This window comes from Cupressus sempervirens, chromosome 3 (genome assembly GCF_028749045.1).
Source record: "Cupressus sempervirens isolate cs-2001-9-10 chromosome 3, ASM2874904v1, whole genome shotgun sequence".
NCBI lineage: Eukaryota > Viridiplantae > Streptophyta > Pinopsida > Cupressales > Cupressaceae > Cupressus > Cupressus sempervirens.
In genome coordinates, this window is record NC_143120.1 from 303,849,903 (window position 1) to 303,864,751 (window position 14,849).

Genomic DNA, 14,849 nt, shown 5'->3' on the forward strand with positions numbered 1-14,849 from the left:
CCATCAAATTCATGATCTTTCAAATAATGCCATCACTTGGCAGTAACTTGCTTCTAATGCTCAGCACATACTATGTTGCTCGATATCCTTTGTAAATCACTTGGCACGAACTAAAGTTTACAAGTGCTCTGCATCAACTAAACTTTAATTGGCATACACTTTTTTTATTGGCATACACTAGAATAGACTTTTACTTGGCTCAAACTAATTTTCTACTTGGCTTGCACTGACTTTGCTTGGCCCCTACTATGCACTTAGTCAAGCTTGGCAGACAAACTTTTTTTAACTAATCTTCTAAAATTTCTTAGTGTAACTAGGCTATATAACCTTAAGTAGATTATCAAAACATCATGTTATCGCTATCTTAACTAATTCTTGTACTTGTTTACATAATCATAACTCAATCTTTCCTTTAGGTTCTATTGTTACATATGTTGATCAAATTCTCTTCATCAATCAAACAAGTGATAGTACTTAAATCATATAAGCAATTTTCTTTCTAGCAAATAGAAGGTTTGATATTAGTGACAAAACAATTATTGAAGAAAATTTATCATACTTGTATCAATTTGTTCTCAACAATCTCCCTCTTTAACAATCTTCTTCAATCTATTCTCAACATAGCTACGAAGAAGAACAAGAACAAGAAGTCAAACAAGTAGAGAAAGTAACAAAGCAATTACCAAGAAATGCTCAACAACCCTGGAAGCTAAAGATAGAAAATATCAACTCAACTATTGCTAATGAAGGTAACTTTGTTTAAATGAATAAACTTTATGATTTGTATAACAATTCTAAAGAAGATCAGATTGATATCTCTACTGTGAGATACATTATAGAAAACAATCTGAAATTGAAGGATATTGAGGGCATAGTGAACTAGAATGTCTATGATATACTTATTGAGAAGAAGGCACTAGAAAGAGAAGAAGATTTAGAACTTTGGAAGTCTATGCTAAGAACTATTTGCAAGACTGATGATGAAGATGAGATTGAAAGATTGTTGAATAATCTTACACCTTACTTGAGAAATAGAGTAAGAATATTTTTGTTTATGGTGGGTGATAAAGATAAATTAAAAAGTGAGCCTGTAGCAACAATAAATTAGATGTTGAAAAAATCTAATTAAAAATCTCCTCCAGCACCTAGAATCTTGGAAGTGTCAGTGAGTGGTAACACTATGCAGATAGATCAAACCAATGTTACCATTAACATTGATGATACTAATCCATTTGAAGGTTCTAAACTTAATGAACCTAATATCGAAGAAGAAATACAAAAGAAAATAGAGGAAGAAAAGAGAGAAAATGAAAGAAAAGAAAAAGAAAAGAAAGAAGAAGAAGAATAGAGAAGAGTAAAAGAGGTAGCCAAGAAGCAAAGGGAGGATGACACTAAACCTTCTAGTTCATCTACTCTTCTTTCACTTGCCAGCTTAGCAACTAATGATGATGATTAAACTGATTTAATCTCATCCCTATCAAAGCTTATTTAGAAGAATTGAATAGTGAAAAGCCCACAGAAGACCTTGATGGAGGTTACTGACAAACTACATAGAATGTGATATCCCCATTTTGATACATAATTTAATAATAAATAGGTATTATATATTATTAAAATGATTAATAATTTATATAGATTAAAATATAAATTATTATTATTATTATTATATATCATAAATATTAGCATTTAACTATACATGTATACAATATAATATATATATATATTAGATATTAAAATACTATATTATTGAATATAAATAATTAATATATATACACATAAATCAACTATTGACAATTACATCTTAATTACTTATTAAAATAGTATTATTAAGTAATATGATTTATATAATTAATATAATATATAGTCATAATTGTACATAGTATAATCACGTATTCATGAGACTTTAATGCAAAATGAGATAAAATGACAACAAATCTAGACTAAACCCAAGAAATAATTGTCAAAATGTAAACTCTATGAACATCACATGTTTCCCTAACTATAATTGCTAAGAAAGCTCTCACACCAGCATCTTAGTGATAGTTCTAGAATGGGAGTATGCTTAAAATGTAGATCTACAAGACTATATGCAAAATCTATGACTAAATGTATATAATATGGTGTAACAACTCTAGAATGCTATCAAAATAAATATGTAATGAGTTTAAACAATGCTAAATGATAGTAGATAACATGAAAACAATGTTAACAATGCCGTGAACTTTCTATAATGACAATGCTACAATGATAACTCAAAATGTGTATATAGTACAGATGCCTAAAACTTGGGTCCTTTATCTCTAGGATTTCCCTCCTATTTATAGGATTTTGAAAGGGGTTGGGGTAAGAATTAGGGTTTTTACCTTTAATTGGTGGATAGAGATGAAACTAAAAATATCCCATAAGAGACTAGGAGGAAGAGTCCAAAAAACTTGGTTATAGGATAAATGAGAATTTTTCCAATTCTTTTCAATGAAAATAGGAGATTTTCACTTTTGTGAGGATAAATAACTTTACTGATTTAATAAATGTCTTATTTATTTTCAACACCTTGTCTTTTCTTCCTCCCTTTTTTAATTTCATTTTATGATTTTGAATTATTTTTCTCCTCTTTTAAAGTTGATTTAGGTCTTCTTGATTTGATAGATAATTAATGAACTGGTGTATTTTTTATTCAAAACTCTATTCTGTTCTTCTAATTTTCTCCTTAATTTGTGTTGATTTATTTAAATTGTGTAATTTAAGTCTTTTCCAATTTTTGGGTGTCTATAATAATATAATAACATATAGTATAATTATCTTATTAATATAATTAATATTAATAATGAAAAGGCATGACTCTTGGAGATACACACACACACACACACACACACAACATATCAAATAAAGAAAAGGGGTGAAAATTGTAAGTAGGGAAAAAGATAATGGAAAAAAGAAATAAAAAAATTGATGAAGGTCCAGTAAGGGACATTACAATTGGTATCAAAGCATGATTCTGCTATCCTGTGGATGACAATCTAAATTGATCAATAGTGATGAATAACTAAGAAGAATGGAAGAAAATGACATCCAACTTAAATTTTCAAGCATATAAAATCATATAATATTTTAAAATATGTAAGGCACCACCAGAGGAATATATGACATATACGACTCAGCAGAGCTAATACAAATAAGAGACTATCCCAATTATTGTGTATTAAAAGTAACTAGGTGAATTGGAGACAATGGAATTACTAGCAATTAAGTGTACACTCATAGCTAATGAAGGGTTGATAGATATCAATCCCAATAATAATTTTCTTTTCATATTAGAACTTGATGATTTTAGGAAGGGAGTAACACTAAGTTCATATATCCATTTAGAAATTTTGCAAATGACTATAAATAGAAACCAACATCAATGTACAGATAATATATGTCACTAAAGTATTGAGCACACTAATTCATTAAAACATTTGGTTATTAGAATTATTACTTGCTATAGCCATTGATTCATCAAAGAAAATACCAAGTTAGCAACCAAGGAAAGAGTTACGTTAATGCTTTGCATGGATGAACTAGCAGCTTGAAGATTTTTATTTAAAATAGTCAATGACTCACAACAAAATCATTAACTGCCAGATAATTATTTATTCGTAATATACAATCAGCATTGCCATCAAATATGGCTATTAGAAAGGCACTAGCCATTGGATACAAAATGGAAAAACTATCTAATTCATTTATCCCATTATAATCAGTCAAGCCCTATCTCATAGTGTATGCAATAAGATGTTATCTTTTTTAAAGGGGATAGTCCTAAATTCATAATGAATCACAGCAAGAACATTGAAATATTCTTTTCATTTATAATCCATTGATTAAAAGAAAACCAATTCAATATTACATCTAAAATCTTATATCACCATATTAGAATGAAATTTGTTCCTAGTAAGATATAATTGTTCGGTTGACACAATATATACAGTATAGCTTATGTGGATGAAGTGAGAAAGAATGTGGAAGAATTTTTATGAAATACATAAGGGTCATCACATCATATCCTTGGTAAACATGATAATCTAATAAACACATCATGAAAGAATCTTCATCACTTCCTATCTTTGCAAATGAGAATCCAATCAACCTAATCCTATGAACATGATAATGATCTAAAAAATTGAAGAATTAAGAAAAGATTGTGAGTAAGAAAAGGTGATGGGGAATGTCAGAAGAGACATGGAGATTTCATCATGGCAAGTAATGATGAGTGCCTTCCACATGAGAGGGCCCATGAAAAAGAAATAAGAAATAGGATATTAGTCCATAGGCTGCAAATACAATTTGGGAACAATAAACACAAGAAGAGGAGGGATATCACGTTAAATTGTTTGATTTATTATTATGTGAAGTAGACAATGACGTGGTCTATGCAAAGTCAAATGACATCATATTTATACACCAAGGTCAAAATGTAGAACAAGGGAAGGAATACAAGAAAATCATGTCCACTGCTACTCTAGAAGTTGTAGAGATCTTGGATATTGTTCCTTAAGATAACATAATTGCTATTGAAGTCAATCAATTGCCCAATGCAAATTTCTAGTAAAATCAATCTTTGAGACATGACAAGATGCAAACAATCCATATGTATGAGAGGTTGAAAAGGTGGAAACACCAATGAGAAAAGACCTAAGTAAGTATAATATTAAATGACACATAGTTTAATTTAAATTACCAAGGAAACCATACATGGACAATGATGTGGAGTTATAATTGATGTTCGAGAGGTACGTTTGTATTGTTCATTATTGAAATTTTAATATAATTATAATATGTTAAAAAATTAAGAAAAGATAAGGTTAATAAATATTTTTCACAATGATAAATGTATGCATGGAATATATCCAAATGAATAACAGGATTTTTCAAATAAGAGATTACCATTTTAATAGTTATATATGAGTTATAATGTTTTGTATATCTAAACTAATGTTGTGTCTAAATTGAAAGATAAAAGTATAAGTAAATTAAATAAAATTACCTTTTGGGTCTCAAAAGGAGACATTATTCAAAATATTTGTGCTTAAATTCATGATGGATAGGGAGTGTGCACAAGGGGAGGAGTAAATCGGTCACATTGGGGCATAGAAATCCCAATATGGATTGTAAGATCTTAGGGAGCCTCAAGCTGAGCATGCCCAAACTTGAGTAGTAGTAAACATTCCATCCATATTGAAACTAAGCATGTACATAGTTGGTAGGGGGTGTGCACAAGGGGAGGATTAAATTGGTCACACTGGGGAAAAAGAATCCCAATATGGATTTTAAGATCTGAGGGAGCACCAAGATGAGCATGTACAAACTCAAGCAGCAATATACCTTCCATCCATAATTAAATTAAACATGTTCCTAGTGGGTAGGGAGTATGCATAGGAGGAGGAATAAATTGGTCACATTGGGGCAAGAGAATCCCAATATGGATAAAATTATGAGGGAGCCTTAAATTGAGCATGTCCAAACTTGACCAGCAGTAAATTTACCATCCACTATAGAATTATACATCCTATTAAAGTACTAGCTATAGAAAAGTTGTTAAAATATGCATCTTCAAGAACTTTTGATTTTGAGATAGGGGAAAGGAGAATGACATTCATGATCAAAGTGGTAAAACATTTCCTTACCTTTTCTTATTTCAAATTGTAAGCAAGCTTATGTGTCTACATCGTGCCTTCATGCATTAATATGTCTGATTCATGTCTTCCTCATGTCTGCATGCATTTGTGTGTCTACCTTGTGTTTGCATCACATCTTCATGCATTAATGTGTCTACTTTGTGTCTTCATTCATATGTTCTTGTACATGCTATTATATACTAACATGTTTACTTTGCAAGTTTCTTAACACATATGCAGGAAAGAGAATGAATCTAGACTATGAATTAATAAGGATCAAATCAATTTCTTGAGGACAAGAAAATTCAAGAGGGGAGGACTGTGATATCCCCATTTTGATACATAATTTAATAATAAATAAGTATTATATATTATTAAAATGATTAATAATGCATATAAGTTGAAAATATAAATTACTATATATATCATAAATATTATCATCCTATACATATATATATATATATAGACACACACACACACACATAAATCAACTATTGACAATTACATCTTAATTACATATTAAAATGGTATTATTAAGGAATATAATTTATATAATTTATATAATATATAATCATATTTAGTATAATAATATATAATATAATTATCTTATTAATATAATTAATATTAATAATGAAAGGGCATGACTCTTGGAGATACACACACACACACACACACACACACACACACACACACACACATAGGATATCAAATAATGAAAAGGGGTGAATATCATAAGCAGAAAGAAAGATAAAGGAAAATAGAAGGAATCATTTGGCAATCAGAAGAAATAAATAAAGAAATTGATGAAGGTCCAATAGAGGACATTACACTCTAGCAATATGGAACACAGAATCAGATCCAAAATAAAGGGCATAGGCTGTGTTGAAGTCATTTGATGAAGAATTTGCTAACTTGTTGAATGTTGCAGAAGCAAAGGCATAGATTTCACATTATGTTAACTTGTTTAGCACCATTTGCCAACATATTAAGAATGATTTGATAAGTCTTGATACTTGTATCAAGGAACTTTAGAAGTGTCAACAAGATGGTAAGATATAATACATTAAGCATAATTTATCATATAAACTAACTAAAGACATTGACAATCAGATTAGAAGTAAGATTAGCTAGAGGCTCTATCTAGCCAAATTCAGTATCCATCTTGTAATGTTGGTGATTTTGAAGGACAAGTGACCAGTATTCACAATGATATCAAGAAATTGGAACTTTGGAAGGAATAGATTTTGAAGAGGGTATTGGATTTCAAAAAGTCTATTGCTCTAAAAATATCTTTTGTTGAGAAATACTTGGAGGAATGTGTCAAGGCCAAGGACACATATTCTAACTTTTTGTATTCAAATCTTAATGCAATTGAGATTGCACCATATGCTTTATGTCCAATTCTCACCTTTGCTGAATCCACCAAGGAGATATGGACTAAAAGTACGAATAGTCTTAATGAAATTTTTGATGATTGCATGAAGATTCTACAAGCTTTAGGCAGAAGGACAACATTTTTTGACAATTTTTGGACAAATTTTGACATTTTGACCTTTGTCATTGATGTTAAAGGGGGAGTACACATGAAAATTGTTAAGGGGATAACTACATGTAAGGGAGAGATACAATATTATTAATAGAAGAAGTATATTTAAGGGAGTGATACAATAGGTAAAAAAAGGATTGTAAAGTATATTGCAAGGGGGAGCATATGTAAAGATGGACAATTTGCAATAGATCTAGTATAGATGTGTTTTTTTTAAAAAAATTGTTACTTAGCCAATTTTCCCTATTTTGTTGCCATAATGCCAAAGGGGGAGATTGTTGACAATTGGATAAAGGAGATATGTAATTTTTCTCATTTATGGCTACACATGATGTACATGCTTACAGTAAATCTTAGAACTAAAGATACTTAGCTTTTAGTACTCTGAAAATTGTCTAAGTATGGAATTTGGTATACAATAGTGTATTGTTTTATTTATAACTTGTTATTGGTGTCATATTATGACTAGTGAAGCTAGATAGAGATAGTATACATGATGGTGATGATGTGTATAACATTGAAATTTAGTATAGACTATACAGAACAAAGATATTCATGTTTTATTGAAATGAGACAATGAAATTGAAAGAAAGGATTGTTTTGTTTACAAAATAATTACTTATCCAATTAGGGCTGACATCTTAGATGTTTACTGTAAGTTGGAAAATGTATTATGGTCTTAGCTAAACTAGTAGAAATTTGTGTAAAGGTATGTTATTTATGCAAAAGGAATTTTGTGATGAAGTATGCAAATTATGCGAGTATTGTAAAATGCAAACTTGCTGTGAAAGCGATATTTGTGATGTTTTGTGAAAGCTATTTTGTGATCTGAGATCAAGTTGAAGATTAGAGATCAATCAAGGAATAATTTATAGTACATATATTCTAGAAGTCTGATTACTTGTTTGGGCAATGAGCTATTCTTGTAATTGAAAGTACATGTTTTGGTAGGGGGCTCATATTGCATCTATTGTACTACAACTCCTAATAGTATTGGAATCTCCTAACAAGGGTTCAAAGCCTCCTAACGGGGACTCATACTAACTTTTATCATTGACTCCTAGTAGGGTCCATCCTCTAACAAGGAGCTTATATATCAATATATTATCTAGTAGATATCATCCCCACTGGGGTTTTCCCTTAGCTAGGGTTTTCCTGGTTAAAAAAAATGGTGTTATGTGTTATCTTTGTCCATTGTTATTATTACTATTCAAAATTACTTTATTACTTTTTTATGCATGGTATAAAGTAAGAAATAATATCTAGTTAGTGACTAAAGCTTGTAGATAACTAATTCACACCCCCCCCCCCCCCCCCAAAGTAATCCCCATTTCTAACAATAGGATGTGTAGCTCTTAAAGAAGAAAATCTAGAGAAGATAGATTTCGTGTCATAGCTTGAAAAGAAATCTGGTTGGATAATTGATAGTGGTTGTTTACATCATATGCTAGTGATATGAACAAGTTTTTTGATTCAAATTTTATGATGGAGGCATTATAAAAAGATGGTAACAATGTAGCATGCCATGTTAAAGGTATTGGATCTATCACTCTTGATGGTAAGACTAACTCCAAGGATGCATATTTTGTTGATGGTTTAAAATACAATCTTGTAAGTGTTGGACAACTAGTGGATAAAGGTTATTAGTTATAGTTCACAAAGAAGCCATGCATGATCAAAGACAAAGATGGAAAGGTAATTGGAACATGAATCAGATCCAAAGGTAATGAATTTTAGCTAAATCCAACTAAAATGACATGTTTGGTTGCTAAGGTAGATGATGTTTGGTTATGGCATAAGAGGTTTTGTCATATAAACTTTGACAAAATTGTGAAAACTATAAGTATGGTTGTAGTTAGTGATTTGCCTAAGATTGTTAAGCCTACTAACACAATTTGCAAGGAGTGTGTATTGGCAAAGTATACCAAAAATTATTTTCCTAGCAAGAAGTTTCATACTGCAAAAAATTTGGAGACTGTACATATAGATCTTAGTGGTCCTATGAAGACCAAAGGATTCTATGGTGAAAGGTATTTTGTGATTTTAGTTGATGACTTTTCTAGAATGATGTGGTTAGTATTTCTTAAAGAAAAATATAAGGCATTTGATAATTTTAAGATATTCAAGAATAGATTTGAGAAAAAATCAAGTATGAAGATTAAATGTTTAAGATTGGATAGAGGAGTAGAGTTTACCTCAAATGAGTTTAACATATTTTGTGAAGCTAATGGAATCAAAAGATAGTTATCAACTTTGAGAACCCTTGAACAAAATGGCATTCCAAAGAGAAGAAATAGGTTAGTAATAGAAGAAGCAAGAGCTATGTTAGCTAAGAATGATGTATCCAAGATGTTCTAGAGAGAAGCTATGAATACGGTAGTCTACACTATGAATAGAGTGCAAGTTAGTAAAGACACAAACAAGACCCCCTATGAACTATGGTTTCACCACTTACCTCAATTAAATATTTTAGAATTTTTGGTAGTAAATTTTACATCAAAAGAGACAATGATATTGGTAAGTTTGATGCTAGAAGTAATGAAGGTATATTTCTTGGTTATTTATTGAAAAACAAAGCCTATAGATGTTATAATCTGAGAAGACTATTGTGGAAAGTACAAATGTAAGAGTTGATGAGAAAATCAAGATACAAGAAAGAATAGTTGATTATAATTCTAATGATGAGAATGTTCTTACTAAACCTGGGAATGATGAAGTATTCTTTAAGACTAACAATGATTTGCAGAATGAAGTAGAGTAAAGGCATGAACAAAGCTCAAAACCTTCATTAGAGCTAAGAGTTGAGATAAACACTCCTACTTCTAGTAAGAATATGACAAAGAATCATCCACCAAAGTAGATCATTAGAAGCAAAGATGAAGGTGTGATGAAAAGAAGCATAATCAATGAAGAACTATGTTTGATATCTCAAGTTGAACCAAAGAATGTAGATGAATCATGTAAAGATAAATATTAGATACAAGCTATGAAAGAAGAATTGGATCAAATAGTGAAGAATGAGACATGGGAGCTAGTCCCAAGACCAGTAGACAAGAATCTGATAGGAAAAAAATGGGTATTTAGGAACAAGATGAATGAACAAGGTGAAGTTGTAAGGAACAAAGCAAGATTAGTGTGTAAAGGTTACTCACAACAAGAAGGACTAGACTATGACAAAACCTATGTTCCTGTGGCAAGAATAGAAGCAATAAGGTTATTCTTAGCCTATACAACACAATAAATTCAAAGTGTATCAAATGAATGTCAAGTCAGAATTTCTAAATGGAGAACTTGAAGAAGAGGTATACATAGAATAGCCTAAAGGTTTTCCTTCAATAAATGACAAGGACATAGTATGCAGATTGAAGAAAGCATTGTATGGCTTAATAAAAGCACCTAGAAATATAAGGTTGGACAAGCATTTATCAAAGCTTGGGTTTAGAAAAGGTATGGAGATAGTAATCTATACTAAAAAGAAATAGATGATGGATTGATAATTTTGGTAATATTTGTTGATGATATCATATTTGAAGGAAATGATGATGAAAGTGATAAGTTTGTAGAAGAAATGAAGAAGGAATTTGAAATGAGCATGATAGGAGAAATGAAATATTTCCTAGGATTATAGATTGTATAGGATAAAGAAGGAACCTTTATTTCTCAGACTAAGTATTTGACAAGATTTACTAAAAAGGTTTGGTTTGGAAACATGTAAACCATTTGGAACACCTATGGTAACTAGATAAAATTTATCTACAAAAGATGAGATACCTACTTTTAAGAAGAAGAAGTACAGATCAATGATTAGAGGGTTGCAATATTTGACTCACACAAGGCCAAATATAGAAAATTTAATTGGAAGTGTTGCAAGATTTTAAGTTGATCCTAGAGAAGCACATTATGTAGTAGTCAAAAGGATATTTAGATATCTTAAAGGAACACCAAAGTTTGGATTGTGGTATGAAAGATCTAATGATTTCACTTTATATGCTTATATTAATGTTGATTGGGTAGGTAGTATGGATGACAGAAAGAGAACCAATGGCAAAGCCTTCTTTCTTGGAGGAAGATTGGTTTCTTGGTTGAACAAGAAGTGGGACTATATCTCACAAAGTACAACTAAAGCATAATATGTTGCAGTAGCAAACAATTGTAATCAAGTTGTTTGGATGAGGTAGATGTTGAACGATATAAGGATAGAATTTAGTGAACCTATTGTCATACATTGTGATAACACAAGAATAGTGAATATGTCTAAGAATTTAGTGTTGTATTCTAAGACTAAGCAAATTTCTATCAAATATCACATGTTGAAAGAGAAAGTTGCAGAAAAGGAAATTAGATTGGAGTATGTAAGAACCAAAGAGAAGATTGCACATATTTTCATCAACCTTCTTTCCAAAGAGACTTTTGAGTATTTGCCAGGTATTCTAGGGGTTATGCCCCTTCCTACATCAGAGTAGAAGATGCAAGAGTGCATTAGTCTAGTGTAACAGAGAACTATTATTTATCTAGAATGAATGTTGATGCTTCCTATATGGGGGAGTATCTATGATGGATAGAGTCATCGAGGACTCTTCTTGGATGTTATTTTGAATAGTATCTTTGGACACTTGAGCAAGTTAGATATAGTTGTTGCAGAGATTGATGTTTGTTGAAACCTTTGACATTGATGTCAATGGGGGAGATATTACAACATGAATTTGGGAATGGAAAAATACTTTGGCATAGAGTACATTGAAATTTCAAAAGAAAGGTTAATAATCTTTACAGTTGGTATTTTTGGAACTAGACGTTTTTCATCTATGTTGCCATCAATGTCAAAGGGGGAGATTAATGGAAGCATGAATGTTCATGATACTTCTATGGGGTAGTATTGTAGAAACATGATTAGATAGTTATTATGATGATATGTTACATTTATTACTTTATTTTTCATTGATGTCAACATAGAAATTTTCTATGGTATCTGACAGAAGAACAACAATAAAGATCAAGTCGGTACAGACATATAGTTAAGAATTTTCACTAAGTAAGGTTAAAGGGAGATAATACTAAGTGTCTAGTATATGAATTTAAATTTACAAGAATAATATATTAAGTCTAGAAGAAGTTATGCAAGTTTTGGTGAAGACTGTTTTGAGATACAATTTGCAAAAGCGTGTTTTGGTAAACTTGTTATATCTCTTAGCAGATTTGTTATTCTAAGAAGCCAAAGTGAAATATGTGAAGAAGAAATTTTGGAGATAACATAGCTAAGCTTGATCATCATAATGTTACATGTACAGAAAGTTATTGAAGTTACAAGGAAAAATATTACTTTTATCGCTAAGTGTAACATGTTCTTAACGAGGTCCTATAATAATTAATGGAGAGGGTGTAATAGCCAACTCAGGGAATTGTTTTATGGATTTGGTATAAAGGAAGGAAATTTTCCTTTATCATGTATGAGATGTATGAATGATTGTAAGAAGCACAAAGATTGGAATGTGAAGATAAGAAGAGCAGAGAAAAGGTGAAGAAAACTTCATTGTCAACATTTTGTTATGAGATCCAAAGTTTGATACTTGGATATAAGGTTCATGACCTAGTCTACAAGGTCTGATAGTTACTAGACTAGTTGATAGGAAAGAGGAAAGAAGTTAAAGTATAGTACAAACAATTATTCTACAAGGAATAGTTGAAATATTCATTGGATAGTGAGTTCAGTGGGTCCTTCTATCTTCCACAACTCCTAATAGAGTTGGCACAACTCCTAACAAGGTTGGAATCTCCTAACATGGATTCAAAGTCTCTTAACAAGGACTCATATGTACTAAATGTTGTAATAGACTCCTAACAAGGTCCATCCTTTAATAAGGAATATTTATATTAGTACATCATCTTGTGGGCGTCATTCCCACTGGGTTTTCCCTCTAATCAAGGGTTTCCATAGTTAACATGTCTAGTGTAATTGTGTATGTGCATTTTAGTATGGTTTTTTTTTACTTTGATTGAATGGTTAAGATTATTTAAATTTTATAATTATTGGATAATTGATTCACGCCCCCACTCCCCCCAAGTTCTATTGGTGGACTATTATTTCTAACAATTGTGACCCAATCCTTCCATTTCCCTCTTATGTCCTTCATAACATATGAAATTCTTTGTAGTTTTTCTACTTGATTCCCTTTACTGGAATACTTTATTGATTGAGATAGGTCAATAACATCCATTTTGATGTATGTCCTCTCTTCGGTCTAAATTACTTTTATAAGCCAAGTAGATTTGGTACTTATAGACTAAGTCTCACATGGTGCTTGATGGAAAACTAACATCCCTTTTCCATTCCTCCTTGTTCTTATTCTCTAACCTTTTCTTATTCTAGAGTGACTTCTCTTTAAATAGAGGGCTTAGGAGATTAATGATTATCTATTGGATATTGTACTTCTTTGTCTATATATGTCCCCCAACTTGTAGTGATTCATCTCCCTTAGGATCATCACATTTTAACCTGTCTTTTTCCACTTCCCCTTGTACTCTTATTACTAGTTGCATCTCCATAGTCTCTTCTTGTGCATCCCCTTTGGCTGCTCCATCTTTATCCATTTACATTTTTGGAGAAACTTCTACTTCTATCATAGGTAGAACTTTGATATTGGACTAAAAAATGGGTGGAACATGTATATTAAAATATGATATTACCTTAGCTAGCCCCACTTGCTCCCATGTCCTCACCAACAAACTCTTGATAAGACTCCTTGTAAAAATAATTAATTTTTAACTTGTTCATTCCCAAAGGATCATCGTTATCCTTCTCAAGTTATTCCTCAAAGTGAAATTCAATACTTACAAACTATAAAGCAACCAGGCTAGTACCCTCTTAAAAGCGGGTTTGAAAATTTTCTCTAAAGAGGGGTGTGTATCTAGCATCCAAGTATTTTATATCTTAAATCTTGTCCTTCTAATCAATGGAATATGGTCCTCTTCAATCTCTTCATCTTACTCTATTATTTCCAACCCTAGTGCCATAAAATATTTCTTCTTTTATTTATTATAAAATTTATTTGATGGCTTCAACACCTTAGGTTTGATAACTTTTATCTTTAAGGCATGAACCCTTTTTTTTCCAGAGTAGGACATAATGTCTAAAGACTTATCTATTCCTAGTGTGATATGTGTTTCCTGTGTTGTATAGGAGTAGGATTTATTATTGGAACTTTCTTCTTGTCCTTGGTTTCCTATTTCCTCGTAGGAGGATATTGTGGAGATACTGCCCAAGAATGACGTAATAGTTTTCTCAAAGAATGGGAAGGCAACTTCTTGAAAATTAGAACATTATCTTTCTTTCCTTTTTCTACTCAATATTATACACAATCTACTATTGGATTCATTCATACAAGGTCCATGTGAAATGTATGATGTATCTAATATAAAGTGCATTGGATATAAGCATTTCTATATGATTAAGATCCCCAATGTCTAGAGAATCAACCCTAGTGGCCCTCATTTTCACTATATTAACATTTTGAACATCCATTGTGAAAATTCTTTGAACTGCATTGCATTGTTTGGGTTTTATGTTTCATTTATTTTTAGTTTTCAAATAAACCCTAGCTTGGTTATTTTGTCCTAGTTCAAATATTGAAAAATTTTCCCTAGGGAAA